This window comes from Dendrobium catenatum, unplaced genomic scaffold (assembly GCF_001605985.2).
Source record: "Dendrobium catenatum unplaced genomic scaffold, ASM160598v2 fragScaff_scaffold_847, whole genome shotgun sequence".
Classification (NCBI taxonomy): domain Eukaryota; kingdom Viridiplantae; phylum Streptophyta; class Magnoliopsida; order Asparagales; family Orchidaceae; genus Dendrobium; species Dendrobium catenatum.
In genome coordinates, this window is record NW_021319309.1 from 8,287,466 (window position 1) to 8,307,381 (window position 19,916).

At 34.0% G+C, this 19,916-nt stretch overlaps 1 pseudogene; it reads left to right on the forward strand.

Annotated features, from left to right (window-relative positions):
• Window positions 1-18,529: 18,529 nt before the first annotated feature.
• LOC110094166 overlaps window positions 18,530-19,916 on the forward strand; it is a 14,229-nt pseudogene continuing 12,842 nt past the window's right edge.

A 19,916-nucleotide genomic window follows, 5' to 3' on the forward strand; every position in this document is an offset into this window, starting at 1 on the left:
TTCTTCTATTTTGTGTTTCAGTATCCAAAAATCATCAGCAGATAACACACCTTCCTCGGCTTCTTTAGTCTGGAGCTGTAAAATTTCAGCTTTGAGAGATTCTTTTAAATGATTTAAGTTCTTCAGTTTAGCCTTGCTCCAAAAGAACAAAGATTTCAATGTTCTTTTCAGTTTATGATTAAGAATTTCAGCAGCTGTGCCGGAATCTTTCTTCCATGATTTCTCTACCACCGCAAATGATGCCGGATAAGACACCCAAATATCTTCAAATTTTATTGAACTTTTACTTTGAGGGACTGATTCAAACAAGTTGAGAAGAATAGGACAGTGATCCGATGCAATCCTAGGAAGATGTTTCACAACCAAATTTTGATTGTGTTAACAGCATTAGAATTAACAATGATTCTATCCAGCCTTTCCATGATTCGGTCTAAGCCGTTTTTGTTGTTACTCCAGGTGAACCTTGGACCAACAAATCCTAGCTCATGTATATCATTAAAAGTCATGAAATACCTCATTTCTTTAGATCCTTTGGAAAACATGAATCTCCTTCCTCCTTTTTTGTCTTCATTAGAGAGAAGACAATTAAAGTCTCCACCAATTACCATAGGCCAATCTATGGAAATGTGATTTTCAAGACCATTCCAAATATCTCTTCTTCTATGAACATCTTTGCTGCCATAAATAGTTGCAAGCCTCCATTTACTCCTTAGGGGTATATCCAAATCTCCTATGATGAATTGAGGAGAATAATCAATTATACTGAATTTAGCCAATTTGCTCTTCCACATAACCAAGATTCCTCCTGAGAGACCAGCCGAAGGAACAAAGTTGAATTCCCAACCAACACCAATCAAAGATTCAATATCTTTGCTATCCATGGAAGATAATTTTGTTTCTAACAGTCCAACAAAAAGCACATTATGATCTTTAACCACTTCCTTGAGATATAGAGAAGCCTTCTTCTTCTTGGCTCCTCTACAATTCCAAAAAATGATTGAATTCATTTTTGGATAAGTGGGGATATTCTCCCCCCTTTCTCCTTATCTTCTCCATCTGATCTTCTATTTCTGGACATAAGCTTTACTGGAGCCAGCCCTTTCAATTGCTTACTGCCTCTCTTCTTTGCTGTTGTTGAATCTTTTTCAAAAGCTGATTGATCTTCTGAGTTATCTGAAGACTTGATTATCACTCCTTCCTGCTCTTTGAATTGGACTTCTTCTGTATTTATTCCTTCGTCATTAATTTCCTTCAGCAAATCAAATTTATTCTTGATATCATTGAAATTCCATACTGTACAGTTGTTTCCTTGAATTCCCTCCGGATTACTGCTGGACTTTTCAGTGAAACAGTTATTCTCTTTAATAGAAAGAGAATTCTTCTTAACTCTTGTGTTAGGACCAGGATTATCTGGACCAGGATCTGCATCCTCCAACTGATTTTTGTCTTCCTTATTCTCAATACCTGGACTGTTTTGAATAATAACTTTCTCGACTACTTTGCTAGGTATATCTTTCATATTTCTAACATCTTCACTGGCCACCGAAGCTTTGAATCCATTACTGGAAGTAACTTTTGAGAATTTTTTCTTCTTATAATCAACGTGGATCCAAGGACCATACCCATTCTCTATGTTTTCATTGAGAGTTTGTACTTGTAAAACTGGCTGAGTCTCCTTAGTGCCTTCTACTAAATTGTTCTTGCTGTTTTTAATTTCCAAATTCTGTAAGTTTTGTTTGTTGCCTGTATTTTTCTTCAAACATTCTTCCTTCAAATGGCCAAGCTTCCCACAGTTAAAACAAAAGGTTGGTAACCTTTCATACTCAATGCTTTGGTAGAATTTACCCAATTTACCTTCTACCCAAACTCCCAAAGGCAATTTTTCATCAAGATTGATTCGCACACACACCCTTGTGAATTCTCTTCTGCTCCATTGGAACATGTTCCCATCAATCAGGTATGGAGTGCCCACCATGGAAGCAATTCTACAGACATTCACCTCATCCCAACAGTGGAGAGGGAGATTGGGCATACGAATCTATATAGGAGCCATAAGTCCTTTAAAGGAAGATGGGGAGAAAGTTACTGACCATCTATCCATGCCCACTATATTACCGTTTACATACCAAGGACCTGATGAAATAATTTCCTCTAAGGCTTCCGGGTCCTCAAGAGCACAAAGAACCCATCCTAAGCCCAGTTGAGTTAAATGGAATTTTCCAAAAATTCCTCATTGTCTTCTCAGTTCTAAGATGATGATATGAAACGGAACATTGTTGCCAGATACTTTGATCACTAGGGCCTTTTTCAGTTTGTTGGAGTTATCCATCTCCTTATCATAATTCAGCTTGACAACACCATCTTCTTCAATAAAATTAGTGCCATTGTCTAAATCAGACACTTTAATATTTGTTTTCTTCTTCCAGACATTGATCCCAGTAGAATTTCCAGAATTGGAAATAACTGCAGACTTATTGGAAATGCTATTCCCCAGCTCTCCAGAATCACATTGTCTGACAGTTACTAGATCAGATTTAGACTTGTTTGAATCTATCTTGTTCTGTTGTAACAAAGCCACATTTGATTCTTCAGTCTCTAGTTTATCAGTAATCTGGAGTTTTTCTTTTGAGTTAGGAATCTCTTTAAGAACTAAAGCCTCAGTTTCTGCCGCATTACCACAAGAAGTTGGTTTGCAAATTACAGAACTTGTTGATTTAACATCCTGGGGTAACAGATTTGAAACTCGAGCTCCTGTAGGAAGCAGATTAACATCGTTCTCAATCAAGATGTTTTTACCTTTGCCAACACAGTCTATCCTCTTCTTAACAATCAATCCTCCTTCATTAATAATCAATGGACGTTCTTTTGTAAACCAAAGTTTGCTATCTTTGTCAATCCTACTTTCGCTAAAAGCTGGTGGAGACGAATCCGCATTGAAACGCGAATTCAATCTAGAAGATGCTAGAGATGATCTGACGTTGGTAGCGCCACCGGCCTGAGGTGCCCGGCGAACCTCCGACGCCATGACCGGAATTGCTGAAAACCCGGGATGAAGGAAATTCAAATCGCCAGGTAACGGAAAAAACGGAACGGAACTTGTCGATAAGTATTCTTAACGAGCTACTTGCTAAACAACAAACAAGCATGATCACGAATATAAATGAACATAATGCAATGCAAGAAACTTTTTTGTCCTTGTTTAATTTTCTACGCTTTTTAATTGTCTTTTACCATTATTGTCTTATATTAGTCAGCTTGTTAAAGTTTATTCTTTATCAAAACTATTTTCTTGGGGTATTAATTTTTTTTATTAATCATATTATAATTTCTTTTTTTTTTGTCAACAGGTTATCGAGTGCTCAAATGACTATATATATGAGCATCTTCGTCCTCTTCCTTATCACCGCCATCACCTTCATCATTTACTGGTTATACTTTCGTCCCACCGCCCCCCCTCCGCTTCAGCCTAGGACCGGGACTTGGCCAAACTACGCTGAAGCCATACGTCAGGATCCACGGGCGGCCACTACTGAATGCTGCGTAATTTGTCTTGAAAACTATGATGATATGGATGAAGGGGAGGAAAATCCAGTGAAGATTTTACCATCTTGTGGGCATGTATTTCATGCTACATCTGTGGATTTATGGTTGCAACGCAATCCAACTTGCCCGATGTGTCGATCGTCGGTAATGCTTGGATGAGTCCAATGTGAAATTGAACTACTATTATACTATTTGACTCTCTGTGACTATTTGCTCTTGTTTGATTGGGTTGTTGCTGATATATAAATTTGTTTAAAGCACTTGTATAGAAAATAGAGTTTAAGAAAATGTTGTTTGAATATTGGACTTTACCTTCTATGTGGAATGAAAATAAATCCTTTGTTATTTTCAATTCAATTTAAACATATTTTTCTCTAATTGTAAAATTTTCTAAGAGTTCAATGTACTTTATACTAGTTTTATTGATCCTAAATAAAAATTCATATCATGAATATTTTAATTATATTGTCCTATCACAGGGATAAAAACTAATTGTACATCAAAATATATGTATTAGGGGATAGAGATGAATACTACTCTAAATGAACAGATCCGGTGATGCTGATCTAGCTTAAAATGCTAGAATATCCATTCTCTAGATTCCTTGCCGTCCATGTGAACAAAGATGTTGGTGCATTCATTATGAATAAACTCCAACCTATGCAAACAAACATTAAAATAGAACAAAAAAATAATAATCATATAAATATAAGTTCAAACTCAAAATCAGAAAAATTATAAAAGACGCATTAAAAAAAACAAACTACAGTATTGATTATGAGATGTTAAATAAAAACAGAAAAGAACATTCTTAAAACAGCACGAGCAGTAAGTGCACATGAATAACAACTTTAGATCTCAAAAAAAATATATCATCCAGCACAACTTTAGTCCTATCTTCCAATGCAAAAATATCAAAATGAGAAAAAATAACAAAATTAAATTAAAAATAAGTACTTACAACCGATGGATGAAGAACCCCAAGATCAGCGTATAAAGAAGATTGCCCACATGAATTCCCATATCCTGCAGAAAACTTAAAACAGTTCTCACATTTCAGAACAATTATTGATTTGATATCCTAATATGTATCCCTCATGCTATTTGATGTAAGTTTATGCATATGTATTATCATACACAACCTGGGAACCCATATCACCAAGTCCCAAAATCGTAGTTCGCCATCAGTAATCACAATAACTTGAATTGCTTACTCTAACCAATTCTTTATTGCGATTCTTGGCCCTGCAAATAATTCATAAATCCAACTAGTTCTAAAAAGTCATGATCAGCATATAATTTTCTAAATTACAATATCACAATTTTCTTTTAGACTAATGTAGAGCCCCTGTGGTCGCCTAAAAATGCTCCCAAATTTCTGACAAGCTTCACCAACTGTTGGTGTATAAATAACAGGAAGCAATTCCTCGATATTATCAATCAGAAGCTTGTAAAACAGCCTCTCGTTCGTCTCCTGTCATTAAATAAAAAAATAGTTTTATTGCTTAGCACCTCTTTAACCGGATGATTCATAGCCGGAAGTAAAGGAAAGAATGTAGAAGATAGATGCAAAAGAAATGAGTAGCCATAATTGTACCTGAAGGTCCATCAGTGTCATGTAAAGTTGAAAGGGAACCTGAAGATTGTGATTAGCTTCTTCACCTGTGCAGTAGAATCAATAAAGATCAGAAATTGCCAACTAGAATAAACATATCAGGAGTAAGTGATATATAAATTTGATTCCTTAAGTTCTGGAGATGAGCATGATGGAGGTAAGAGACCTCACAAATATTTTGCATCTCTCTCCTTTTCAGCGAAGGCAAAGCCATTTATTGTGGGGTGGATCTCTTAACAATGAGTACTCGCTAATCATATTAATAAAAGAATCATAAATCATAGACATATCAAAATAGTATATCTACTTTTATTTTCCATCGAGAAGAACAGTGCCTGGATAACAGTCAAATCAAACGGAAGAAAAATAGAAACTTTCCTATGGAGAAAAAGAAAACAAGCTAGGTCATATATTCCATATGCTACCCGACTATGACACCATATGGGAGTGGTACGAGAGAGTGAAACATCAATTTCCATCCTTCTACTTTGAGAACAAAATAGGTCTTTGGGAGGTAGGTATTGTTAGACCGATCACTGGACCGGTCCAACCGATCCAGATGGTCCATCCTAGACTGGCTTTGTTTTATAGAAGGCGGAATAAAAGTTTCGCCCCCTCTGCGTGGCGTCTAGCATCCAGCAATTAAGAAGGGATTAACATTGTTTAGGAGGGAAAATCCAACAGAGTGGTTGTTTAGCTATTTCCTTTAATTTTGTATGCTTTAAGTGGGATATTTTTCCTAGGGTTAGGTTATCTACTGTTTTGCGGAATTGAGATTGTTCATAGGTTTGTTTAGGCTCTAGACAACGGCTAGGGAGTGGGAGAGGTGGATCTTCCTCTCAAATTAAGGATATATTGTATCATTTTTGTTTTCTTCCATCTTTCATCAATTAAAAGATTTCTCAAGTGTTTTGTCACAAAATCCTTCTCAACTATCGTTTGCCCTTTGCTGAAATTCCAATTTCAGCCAAGTTTTCCTCTCTTTCTACTAGTGTTTCGTATCAGGGACCCACTCCTCCACGGCATTCCTTCATCCGCCAAAGAAGAGTTGTGGCTCCCACCATACAGCTAACCATAATATGAATAATAATCTGTGTATTCCTCTCCCTACACCTAGTTGTCATCCCCTTAACACAATTTCTTAATGAATTCATGTCATTATTATTCGACAAATTTTATGTAAATTGTCGACCACCTAACACAACCCTTTACTTTTCTCATCCAGAACTTGGGACCTTACAAGCTTCTAAAATTTTGCTCAAGTTTGTTAAGTTTAAAAAATAAATGAACATAAATAATCATTATCTAAATAAATATCAAGTTTTTCATCAAGTGCACTTGTTCTTTCACAAGCCTGATGTGGCCTTTTGTAAAGCCTCAGGTACTGCTACTACATTATGATATCTCTATTAGACTCTATAGATATGGTTCCTGATGCATTCAGTTTTTATAAGTTCTGTATTGTTGGTCATGTTGCTATTCCATTTGAATATCTTCAGCTAGCAGTTTTTTGCCTTGCCTTCCAGCTTTGATGCGAACATTGGTGCATGCCTTGCGAGTCTGACTCTATTTTAGCATTATTTGTGTAAGACTCTATTTTAGCATTATTTGTTACACGGTATGCTTGATCATTTGGGCTTTTGGGAAAGTGGAGTGCCTTGGAATATGAATTTTTTAAGGATCATGTACTCAAGAGGTTATTCTGTGCGGACGCCGAATGCAGTTCACCGTCCGGAGACCAACCAGAATGCGCCACGTCAGCAGTACCGAGCCGCATACCGAGAAGAGGGTGACGTGGCGGGTCTCTGAACGTCTGAACAAAATAATTTTTCCATATACTCTGACCCTTCTCTGATGTATCTTGTTGTTATAGCCTGGTTCGGTATTTTCTATATTTCTTTCAATTGACCTTCGACTCTCATTAATAAAAAAAAAATGATAGCTACCTTTTACAGGGAAAAAAAACCCAAATATGGCTGAAATTTTATAAAGGGAAATTTTTGGGGGTCAATTTCATTGGATTTTCTTGAAAAGAATAAAAATTTTGATTGATTACTTATATAATACATTTACCTCAAAATAAATTCATATGTTTAAAATCCATACTCATTAATTGTTTATCATGATTTCCTAATACAAAAAATTTTACATTTATAAATATAAGATAGTTCAACTAAAAATCAACAAAAAAAATTGAACAGTAAAACTGCAAAAGTGTACCTTCTCTCTGTACATATTCCCAATCCGGCCAGCCTCGTCATCCACTGAGCGATCAAACTTCTGATCCAAATCCCGCATCCTTCCACTGCCCCCAACCTCTTACACTGACGGTGACCCCATCAAAACCCTAAACCACCCTCAATATCTACTCAACAAGCAAATGCCAATATAGAATTCTCCTCAACACCTTAAATCACCTCAAAGACCCACCAAGTTAGAGCCCATAATTCGGCTTTCGAAGCAAAAAGCCAAGGAAATTTAACAATGCATATGATAGAAGTTGAGGATGCAAGAAGCAATAGCAAGGAGACAATGCGCGGTCCCATAAGACAGAGAATGGCATAAAAAGGCGTCGCCTTCAAGTGGAGGTAAAGGGAACCCAATCCGCGACTTTTATTTCAATGGAGATCGGGAGAGCGACCGGTGATTTGGGACGATAAGCAATCGTCGAAATCGTATTACAGTTATTAGGTTAATTACTTTAATAGTTAAGTACGACGAATAATAAGCGAGTATGTCATAAAATAGTATAATGTTGAAATCTTTCCTGTTAGGTTTTAGCCTATAATCATGAAAGGGAAAAGAAATTTGACCTATTGATAAAATAATTATAACCTTTATATATATAATAAAAAATATTTTAAAATAATGAAGAAAATATCATCAAACATCCCAAGATGAGAAAGAATAATTTAAAATTTATTAAAAAATATATTAGTATAAAAAATTATCAACTTCCAAAGTTTCTTACAAAATATCAATGATTAAATTTTTTGTTAATTGCTTCTCCTTTTTTTTCTAAATTCACTCTAATTCTTATTTTTTAAGAAATCAAAATTATCTATGATTAATTATTAATTAAGCTTATTTATATAATCACCAATTAAATGCAAAATTATGTAATTGGTCCGAGAAAAATCTGGCTATCAATTGAGTGAATATATATAAAACTCTTGTATTTTTTTTCTCTCTATTGAATTGATTTTCCTTATATACAACTACAATAATAAAAATTTATTATATTTTTATCCAAAAATTTTAGGATATTTTATCGTGATTCAAATTTGATCATGATGGATTTAATAGTTATTGTATTTACTTTGAGATGAGATCTATATAATTGTAATTGATTAACATGAAATGCATTTTTTAACAAATTTAGTAGCTATAAAGTTCACCATAATAAAATTTTTATCAAAATATTCATATCTAAAATTTCTCTCATGTAAATTTTATATGAGAGAGTGGGATGAAGATACATACAATAGATAAATGTCTCATTAGAATTATGAATATTTATTTCTTTTTATTTTATATAAATTATATTGTATGTGACATCTATTTAATATTTACTCTTAACAAACTTCTTTATTGATGGATTTCACCTTTAAAATTAGTCTTGTATATCTAGACAGAATTTACTTGTTATTTCTTTCAATTCATATATTTTGATTTTGGAATGTTAAATGGTAAATAGAAATTTTTAGTGTGCATATGGGGGTACTTGTCCTTCTAAATTTTAATATATATTTATAAATAATAGATATATATCTATAGACATGCCCATATTATCTGATAATTCTAAAAATAAACATTCAATTCATTTCACTCTCTAACAAATAAATCAATTTCTATGCTCCTATTAAAAAAATTATTAGGTCTCCCTATTATGAAACTAAATTGATTCTCCAAAAATATTATAATTTTTCTAAGCCAACATTGCATTACTCTCTCCCCCAACTTCATTGCATGATTGATAGGTTTAATCACTATAGTAAATACAATCTCAAACATCTCCTTTATTCTTGAATTTTGATATCAAAATGCTTCTTCTCTGATCATTAAGCATCATTACAATAACCACATAACTCTAAAAAATAATGTTAAGCACCTTCTTCCTAGCTAACTACACGTTTTTTATTATTCGATTAATATACATTATTCTATTATTTATGCTCTTTCAAATTTATTTTCACAATAATCTCTCATTTAATCATTTTTCAAAGCCCTTAAACCACTCCTAAAGTTAAAAAAAAAAAAAAAAAAACAGGACCTGATGCAAGATCAATCATTAACTCAAGCCATGGACGGAGATGGTTGCTACGATTCACAACCGTGGGAGATGAGTTGAAATATTGAATTGAGTACATGACATTTCAACACAAATTCCAACATTGAAATATTGAATTGAGTACATGACACCTCATTGCAGCTTGATTGAATGTATTGTTTCTTAATTATTCCATTCATACTTCTGCAAGCATACCACTCCATCACAATTTTCATCAAAACCTATTTCCTAATGTACCAAAGCAATAATATATATGAAATGACGAATTGTTATCAACTGGAGACCAACTGAAATCGAATCATAAGAAATTCGATCAAAACACTAAAATTATGTTTATTCTACCCATTTGATTGTTTTGGGATGTGTGTTTATAAGAATTGCTTAATTAGCCTGTCTTACACCTAGATCAAATCGAATTCAGTGGGTATAAAACCATCCTTATCAGATTTAAGGTGCAAACTCTACCCAATTTTTCACCACAACGAAAAGCTAAATAGTAATAGGCCAAGCAAACATAGAATAAGCAAAATTCATAAGACAAAATGGAAGAAAGTAGAAAACTTAATCAACCAGGGCGTAGATGATAGATCGCTGGCTAAATCCAAAATAAAATCAAAAGCCCGAACAAGCAATAACATGCACCAGTTATTGCTTGTTGAACATCCTCTCAAAGCTACAACCAAAACCATAAGTGACTCAAAAAAGACAGCCAACAACAACACCGGAAACAAAAACAAAGCAAGCAAATCCTATCAATAAGGGAATCTCACAAGATGACAGCAGAGAAGCAACTAGACTCCGTGCACCCTCAAGTAATTGATGGTGGGAACGGCGGCGCTGATCCTGGTGTCGTCGGTGATCTTGAGGTTGCCATCGAGCGGTACGTTCAGATCTACCCTAACAAACACCTTCTTCCCCTTCAGATCTGCTCCCTTCAGATCGTCAACGCTGCTTTTCTTTGTCATTCTTAGCTCGCTAAAACACGGATCTGATTCGAATAAAATAGATAAGTAAAACTGGACGTGGAATGTCTGCAACCACACAGGTTGGGAAAAAAATAAGGTTTTGTCGGGGAAGTTCCAAAACGATGGCGTATAAGGGGCTGTTTGGCAATAAGTGGAATTTAGTAAATACTATAAATTAGAATTTAGTAAATTTGAAATGAATTAAATCTTGAAAATTATTTGTTATACCAAATCTTAAATTCTGTTAAATTCTAATAAATTATTTGATAACATATTTCAGTATTTATCAAGGTTGTGAAAATCAGATCGGACAATGAATCGGTAGCGGGAGCAGTTCACCATTCGACCAGTTCGAACCGAGGTCAAACCGAATGACGTAATAAATAAAATTTAGATGACATAAAAATCATATAATAATATAATTTTTTATTAAAAAATAAATTAAATTCACACATTACTAATATCTTATATAATTTTAAATTTAAACATATTCAATCTTTAAATTTACATTAATTATTATTTACACTATTAATTATATATTTAATAATATATTTTAAGTTATATTAATTAAGATAATTATATTAATATTTAATTTACTAGTTATATAATTAAGTTAAATTGGATAATAAATATACGCACTAATTCTACAATTAATTATTTAATTAATTTACATAATTATTAATAATTTATATTATATTAATATAGTTAATCAATAATAACTTAGAAGCGTCTTGGGTTTGCCTTTCATCTTCTTTTTTCATCGTTGTTGTTCGGCTTTGTTGCTTTGCAGGAGGTGTGCAGATTGCACGCGTCGCTTCTTCGGCTCCTTCGTGGCTATTTGACGTCGCTCCTTCTACGACCTTCCCTTCCTGTCGGATCGGAAGTTACGACATTTTGATCGGAAGCAAGAACGGGAGCTCGTTGGCTGTGAGGGTAACTTTCTCCCTTTCGTGCGCTTCTTCGGCTAAATCCCATTAAATCCGACAAACTGAGGGATTTAGTAAATTCGGGATTTAAGCCGTAAATTCCCTAAATTCCGTATTTATGAGATCCCGGGATTTAACGCGCAAACAAAAACCATTTTGCTGGATTTAGCGTAAAGCCGACTTAAATCCCACGATAAATCCGATACCAAACAGCCCCTAAAGCAGAAATGCTAACGTACGCGTCCCTTCAAGCGATTTAGCTCTATCCGACCAAAAAAAATCATAATGTTCTATCAAATAATAGTTATCTCTAACATAATTTATTTTTTAACCTAACAAAATAATATTATGAGTATATTATTTATCATCTACATTTTAAATAGTGAGAACGGGCTAATGAAGTTTTTTAGTAATTTACCCCTCATAATGGGCTAATGAAGTTTTGAACGTGCAATGTCAATACAAGGGCAACATGAGGGCTATAAATAGCCTCTTACAAAGGACTCAAAATAAGTAGACGACAATGCCCTTAGGGCTTACATACGACCTCTCTTAAATAAAGGGGTAAAACGGGAAAATAATTAACACAAAAATAATAAAAGACAAATAACATAATAAACGACAGATACATGAAAATGACTCAAAAATACAACGACTCGATCGTGGTCGTAAATCGACGGCCACGCCTTGATTCATGCTCTAATGTCCCCATCAAACATGCTTTGAAGACGGTGTAGTTTACTGGGTCCTCCATTTAGTTGGATGTTAGGAATTCACTCATTATCTTCCCCAAATGTGGTATTTATAGGATAAAATGTCTCAAGATAATTAACTCTTAATTTACGCGCTTTTAACTACTAAACTAATAATGTAAAGGTTGATCTTCAAGAATGTTTTCAATGATCTCAAGAGGATGATCAAACATCGAAGAAATTTTAATTGAAAGAATTCCAAGAACACATCATTTGTTCAAATACATTCTGTGGTAGCAGAAAAATGCTTGTCCATCCAGATGCAATGAGGCAATTATAAAATGCAATGCATTGGATAGATTGTGGTAAAAAAAAACTAAGCAACTTTAACAATTCATTTTTATTGATTATCTCCATTGAAACTAGGAATGTCTATTTTAAAGTTCTTGAATGACTAGCTAAACTCTCTTCCATTATTGATTTATGATGTAATTGCTGACCCAAATTGTTCTTCATGTGCGTTAAACATCTTAGCATGTCATTCAAAATCAATGTGTTTGAAGGAATTTGTTCCTTATTTTTGCAAAGATGCTCATCAAACCAATTTGTATTGTTCTCCATGAACTATTACAACTATGTCGTGAGGATCGACTATTGCAAGGAAGTGATACACAGGCTTATGATTTTTTATCTTTTACTACACAAGGTAGTTGTGTCATTGGCATGCCATTTGATGCAAATAGACAATTTTGCTTTGGGCTCAAAGGTGAGACTTGTAACCTGATTGTGTCAGATGACCTTATTATAATACCCAGTTTTTTATTTATTTATTGTATACTCTATTTTCTCCCACATACGAAAAATTTCAAATTTATTATCATTAAATCCCATTTTTAATTTCGAGCTTTTTGATATATAAAAAGTGTATCTAAAAGCCTAATAAACTATTTTCATTAAAAGGTATTGTAGCTGTTATTGCATATTACTGTAGCTAAATCAGCCATTTAAATATTAATTTTAAATAATTAATGCATTCTGCTGTAGCCTCTCCTCTTAGCAAAGCATGAATGGGGCTGATGAGAATCATTCGGCTGAAATGGTATTGGAATTTTAGTGGAAAAAGCGTTAGGATTTTATATTATATATATTAGGCAATCAGCCAAGCCTTACCATTTCATCCTTTCCCAGTCCCTTGGTCTCTAGCATTTGAAGCTGCTGTGTGCGACCCGTGAAGTAGGAGGCGGAGATAGGGCTGCGAGCTGCTGTTTGCTGGGGAGAAAATTCTGAAATCAGTAAGGTAAATTGAGGGAAGTAAAATAAGGGAAAAGAAAGGGAGAAATGAATAGGAAGTGAGGAACGTTGGGGTTGAATGCAGAGAAGTACAGTTGTGGTAAAATGTTTGAATTTTATTTTTCCGGGCTGATTTTTATTAGAGGATCTTTGTACTATGTATTCTTTATGTGGTATATAAGCGGAAAAGAGGCATTGATATTTCAGGTGAACAAATTCATAATGAGATGAGATACCCAATCTGTAATATAGAAAATGAGAGCATTTATATGCTTAATGTAAGTGTAATAAAAATTCTTTTACATTTACCATATTGTATATTTTAGCATGTTGTATATTACTAGTAAAAAGTGATATTGAATTGTGATGCTTCAGAAAGATATTACAGTTGAAGGATACGAACATATGCTCTATAATTTTAAAAGTTGAGAATACGGACTCAATCTTGAATTAGAGAGTTATAAGTGTGTAAAAACTTACAGTCATCATATGTCTTGTTAAAATATTGAACAATAATCAGAATAGGAAATAAGGAACAAATTCCTTCAAACACATTGATTTTGAATGACATCATTGAAGAAATGGTCACCATGTAGAAGATGCAGTGGTTTTGACAAAGAAAAATTTGATTGGCACGCTCTTTTTTCTCTTTTGTAAGAGATTGAGCAATTTTTATGCTAAAATGGAAGAAGATGCTTGCATTGGATTATAATCTCCTAGAGTTTGGGATATGCGCCCACGAACTATGTGGTTCTTGAGGTGAAGTGGCGACTGGGATAAAAAAAGCTTGAACAGATCTTGTGCATTATGAGTATTGTCACAGACTTTGCATGAAAATGGCAGCAACACATGATGAGGTTTGCAATCGTGTGTGTTTTTTGGTGGAGATGGAGTTGTTAGAGGTGCAACCTTGGTTGCCTAATTTGGATCCGGTTGTCGACGAGGTTAGGATGGGATATTGGACAGACAAAGGATCAAGAAGGATCTTGCAATAATGATAATGTTTGTTTTTATGGTTCTTGAATAATCATCGGTGGGTTGGCACCTTCTCTATGAACTTCATATATTGGCACATTTGTCCAAGTGGGAAGGAGCACCTTGCGGATTCTAAAAGAAAGCAAACGCAAAGATTGATGGGATTGGGTTAATACAGTGATATTAGCTTGCTTGCGATCAACAAGGTGCGGGTGTTGGACGGAGATGGTTGCTACGATTCACAACCGTGGTAGATGAGTTGGGTAAAGGATCTTTGAAATTAGCAACCTAAGATTGGATAGGCAAATCGTGGGTTCAACGATATCTTAAGTTCTTAATGCTAGAGAATGATGTTGTCGATGAGATTCATAAGAAGATTGGTTTAGGGCGATCTAGAGCAAGAAGGCCGTCTACATGATCTTGAATTGGCTCGTACAACGCAATGATGTTTTGTAGTTTCTTTAATTAGTGATATTATCCTTTCTCGGCAAGAGCACCAATATTTGGATCATCAATTGTAATTGAACATTTTGAGCTATTTAACACTTCTAAAAGAAAAAATAGAAACCCGAAAAAAAAAAAGAATGGGAAAACTTTTTCATTATTATCATATCAATGTTCTCCCCATATGGGTATTTATAGAATATGATATCTTAAGGTAATTAAGTCCTAATTAATCCACTATTAACTTCTAAACTATGTGCAAGTAGATTCATATCATTGGATGTAGAGTTTGTTTGGGGCATCTTTTGCTTTGTTTTGTTTTTCAAACTGTTGTCATACTTATGTTAGGTTGCAACTTTCTTTTAGTTTTTCATAAATTGTTTTGTGATGTGAAACAGCTTTTAATATCTAAATATGCAAGTGTGGTAGTTTAAAAGAAAAAAAATGCTATTTTATGACCAGAAAGTATTGTTGCATGTTACCCCATGTCTAGCATGGCTCATATCTTAATATGTTAGATGCTTTTTTACCTGAGAATCTTTGATATGGGTGTATATTTGACCGTACATAGAGCTGATAAATGGGGAATTTATGCTCTGCTTAAAATTCCTTTTATATCTAGAATAAGAAAAGTGGCTAGTTTAAGAGAAGTTGATGTATGAAAGTATGTCCATTATTGTAACTGGACTTATTTATAAAGAATTTGAAAATTAAGACGAATTCATTAATCTAGAACATATGATTTTGAGAGAGAAACAAGCTTAAAAATTGTTGTGTCTATGCTGATAGGCGATAACATGTCTTATGGTAGACAGCTATAGCTTAAGAGTTCTCAAACTTGATGGGCATCTTTTTTTTCTTTTTCAGAGTTTAGAAATGCATGCTTATGTCGCTGGAACTTCCTTGGGGATGGAGAGATTTCTCATATTGGTTGCTTTAAAAAAAAAAGATAGAATGAAATTTTGCCTGTCAAACAAAAGTTAAACTTCTTATTTGATTTTCCTACAACTAAAGGTTGCTTTCTGTCGTGAATATACATGCTTGGAGGCTTGGAGCAACAGTTGATTTCTCTTGAGTTAGATGCATTAAGGCTTCAAACACTTTTGAATAGTGTGCTTGTTCTCTGGAACATTTTCATGTTGCATTAATCTGTTTAACCTACTTAATTGTGATCTAACTCATGCTAAATATGTTTTTCTTCGCGACAAATAACCATATTGCGCTAAGTCAGTCTTTCCTTTGTTGGAGAAAGGATAGTTTTGGAGTCAATGCAATTGTCCATTATGATATTTTCTGTTTTGAGAAATGACCTGACAACCTATTTCGGATCCCTTGTTAAGCAACTATGTGTTGTTATTATCTCTTTTTTTTTTTTCTTTGCCATATTCATTCGCACTGAAGCGCAAGGCAATTATTACATTTTAAATTTAAAATCCTTAAGAATATGCAGTATAGCCTCGTGGAGCTCATGCATTCCTCATGGATGCTTAGATTGTATGATTCCTTATTATGGGCGTAGGTAATCATGTTGGCATGGTAATGCTATTTATGTTTGCAGGACATTTTCTATTTTATCAATGTTTCTAAAAATAGCTTGGCACTGTATACAATTCCATTTACTGACAGTTTTCTATTAAAATAGTTCAATTTCATATTTATTTTCTTTATATTTTTTTTGCTTTACAGTTACGGATGCAGTAAGAGAGGTCACACCAACAATTTTGACGGAACAAACTGGCTTGGAAGGTAAAGTCTGTCCTCTACTGTCTAGCAGTCACTACCCAAATTAATTACAAGGGATTAAGTTGTTAGACCGGTCCACTGGACCGGTCCAGTCCCACGTTCGCAAAAACAGCGAGATCTCCGCCTCCTGCGGAGATCGGGCGGCCCGTCCGCTCAAATAGAGCTTTTTAGGAAGCGTTTTTTTGGGTTTTGAGAGGGAAATTTGAATGTAGGGGCTGTTTTGGGATTTCCTTTTGATTTGTATGCATTAAATAGTTGATTTTGCTAGGGTTTGAGTATCTTGAATTTGGCTGAAATTTGAGATCTCTTAGATTTAGGATTTCTTTGGGCTCTAGCGGCGTCTAGAGATTTGGGAGAGATCGATCCTCCTCTCGAATTGAGGATCAATTGTATCTTGCTATTTTATTCATCTTCTAGTGAAATACAAACCTTCTACTTGTGTTTTCGAGCTGTTTTCCCTATATTCCTGCTGTTTTTTCTGCTGGGGACAGCCAACTGCTGCTGTATTTTTACTGTTTTGGATTAGGATTACTTGCAAACCAAGTGTTTCCTATCATAAGTCTATAAGCCATTGCCTTGCAACCTCAACATAGAAAATAAATGAAAATATATTTTATTCCAATGAAACAATTCATTGTGAAAATTAAGCTAAATTGAATCAAGATTGACTCCGTGCCAAATCATATGAACTAACCTAAATCTTTGAAGTAAAAATATATCCCTCTTTCTCTTACCATCTTTGCATGTTCTTAATTACATAAATAACCAATAAAATATAAACCAATGAATACAAATATAAAAAGGTATGCTCAAATCATTGCTTGATATGATGCTTTTGATGAAATAAATAAACATGAAGATTTTTATCACATGGACTTAATATTGATCCTCGATGTGATCCTATTATTATTGGTAAATCTTTGGTCATTCCCCAACTATTAATTGCTTAGCACTATATATATATAACAACTTCAGCATAACTTTGCTGCACACATTTATGTCTTATTCCACAATAATTCAATCATTGTGGAACTTGATCATATGCCTTCTTAAGGATAATAAAAACCATATTTGGAACCTTTATTAGCTCTCTATATATTTTTTTATTAATTGTCTTAACATAAAAATCACTTTCATGGAAGTTCTTCTTGGTGTGAAATCAATTTGATTATTTCACGCTGACTTAATATTTCATAGTCTATATTCTTTACTTCCCTACCTAACTTTATTGTTTGATATAAGTTTGTCTTCTTTATTACCATGAAATGTTTATCCATCAATCATTTGACGACCTCCTAATCTTTTCCCTCATAATTCTCCAAATCTTAATAGATACTGCTACGTTAAATCAAGTCTGCACTTAGAACTTGGAATCAATTTTATTCCGCTCCCTACTTGTTTTATGAAGATGGGTACTTCATCATTAGTTGGTATTAGCATTGAGACTGAACAACCTATTATTGGAATACCTTAGCTCCCTCCAATTTGAGAATTTAGTAATAATCATATTCTTTGCAACCTTATAATTCCTATGCGTGCATTCATAGTGTTGAAGTTTTAGTTGATAAAAGTTCCAAATTCTATTTACTAGATGGGTCAGAAATCGGAAAAAAATCTATCACTACTCTCTTGTATTGATAAGGCTTCAAGCATGACATTCTAAATAAGGTTTTTTTTTAATTTATAGGATCCATTGAATGTTGCATAGTTGGTTATCATGATATTTTTTGTTTTTTCCTTTTTTTTTTTTGGCAGTTCTTCATAATTATTTTTATTATATGCATGTTATTTTTTGTTATAATATTATTATTATTTTTAGTTCTCATGTAGGTCTAAGGCTTTGCTTTTACATGTCTTCTCAAAGCTAACTTTGCTTTATTTTTTTAGTCCATAATGCTCCTCATTATTTGGTTTATTATGTTCTTCTAAAATATTTTTTTCTTAAACACCCTCATTAAATAATTTCTTGAGTTGCTAAACTATCCTCTTTATACGCTCTTTTACCTTTTTGAATATAACCATTATACTCCTTTTGTGAGCAATAATTTAAAGCGCTAAGTGATCTATTTGTCATTTGTACAGCTTCGAAGCTCGCACCTAAGAAGTGGGGTCTTTCTGGAACCTCTAGGATTATGTTACTTGGAATTTTAGGTGGCGCTAATCTTCTGATCTCTCAAGGAATAGAAATAAGGTCTAATATTGCAGCGGTATTAGGTTTGGCCTCTATTATCGCTGTTTTTCTTGGGGGAACCTGTCTTGCACAAATATTATGCTTTTGGCCTCCTTACAGGAACCGAGTTCTTGTTCATGAAGCAGGGCATGTTCTAACTGGTGATTTCTTAAGCTAGATATAGAATCCCAACCATTTTATAAAATATGCATATTTGACTTCTTGGTGACATAAATATGTGCAACACTCCATGAATTTTAAATCAATATTCTTTATTGAAATAGTGAGTTTAAGGCTTTGTTTGGGACAGCTTTTTTACTGCATCATAAAGAAGCTTTTCTGTACAAAATTTTAAAATTTTAAACTAGAAAGCTATCTTAAGAAGCGGTTTGTGTGAAAAAAATGTATCACCACGTAGATTTTGATTTCTCCTATTTTGTAATCGAATATTACATTGAGAATAAAGTACAATATCGAGAAATTAACACAAAACTCTACAATGGATTCAATATCAAAATAGGGTTTTTAAAAATGATATTTCTATGATCAAACATAATTCAAAGAATAATATATCATCTCGAAAGATGAACATGAAATTCTAGATAATGTTGTTTAAAAATAGAAATAAGTTTTTTTAAAAGTTTATACATTCTTTTATTTCGATATAATAAGGAGAATATTATATCATCTTGAAAGATGAACATAACATTCTTCAAGACATTCAAAAGCAAGAATGAGTTTTATAAAATTCATCATTTCTAAAGTTGAATATAACAAGTAGGAAATTATATTATCTGAAAAGATAATAATAACATCCTACAAGCATATTTAAGATTAGAAATGAACTTTTAAAAACATCTGCATTCCCAAAGATTTTTTCCTTATTTTATATGACTAAAACAAAGTTTATTTTAGTTTAGGATTCTCAAATCCTTATAGGGCAAGCCACTATAGTTAATTACATCATATGAGAGATGCTCCTAAGAAAACTAGGGGTGTCAATTCGGGCCAACCCGTCGGGTTCGGGTCGAACCCGACCCTACACGGATCTAAACGGGTCAACTCGAACCCGACCCGTTTGCAAAAACGGGTCCGGCATTTCAACCCGGACCCGACCCGGCCGGGTTGCCTGGTTGACCCGACTCGACCCTCGACCCTCGACCCGACAGTGGGGCAGCGCGGGTTCGGATTTCGGAATCGGCAGCGGCGACGGCTTGCTGGCGCGGGCGCGGCAGGCTACAGCGGCGACGGCGACGGCGCTG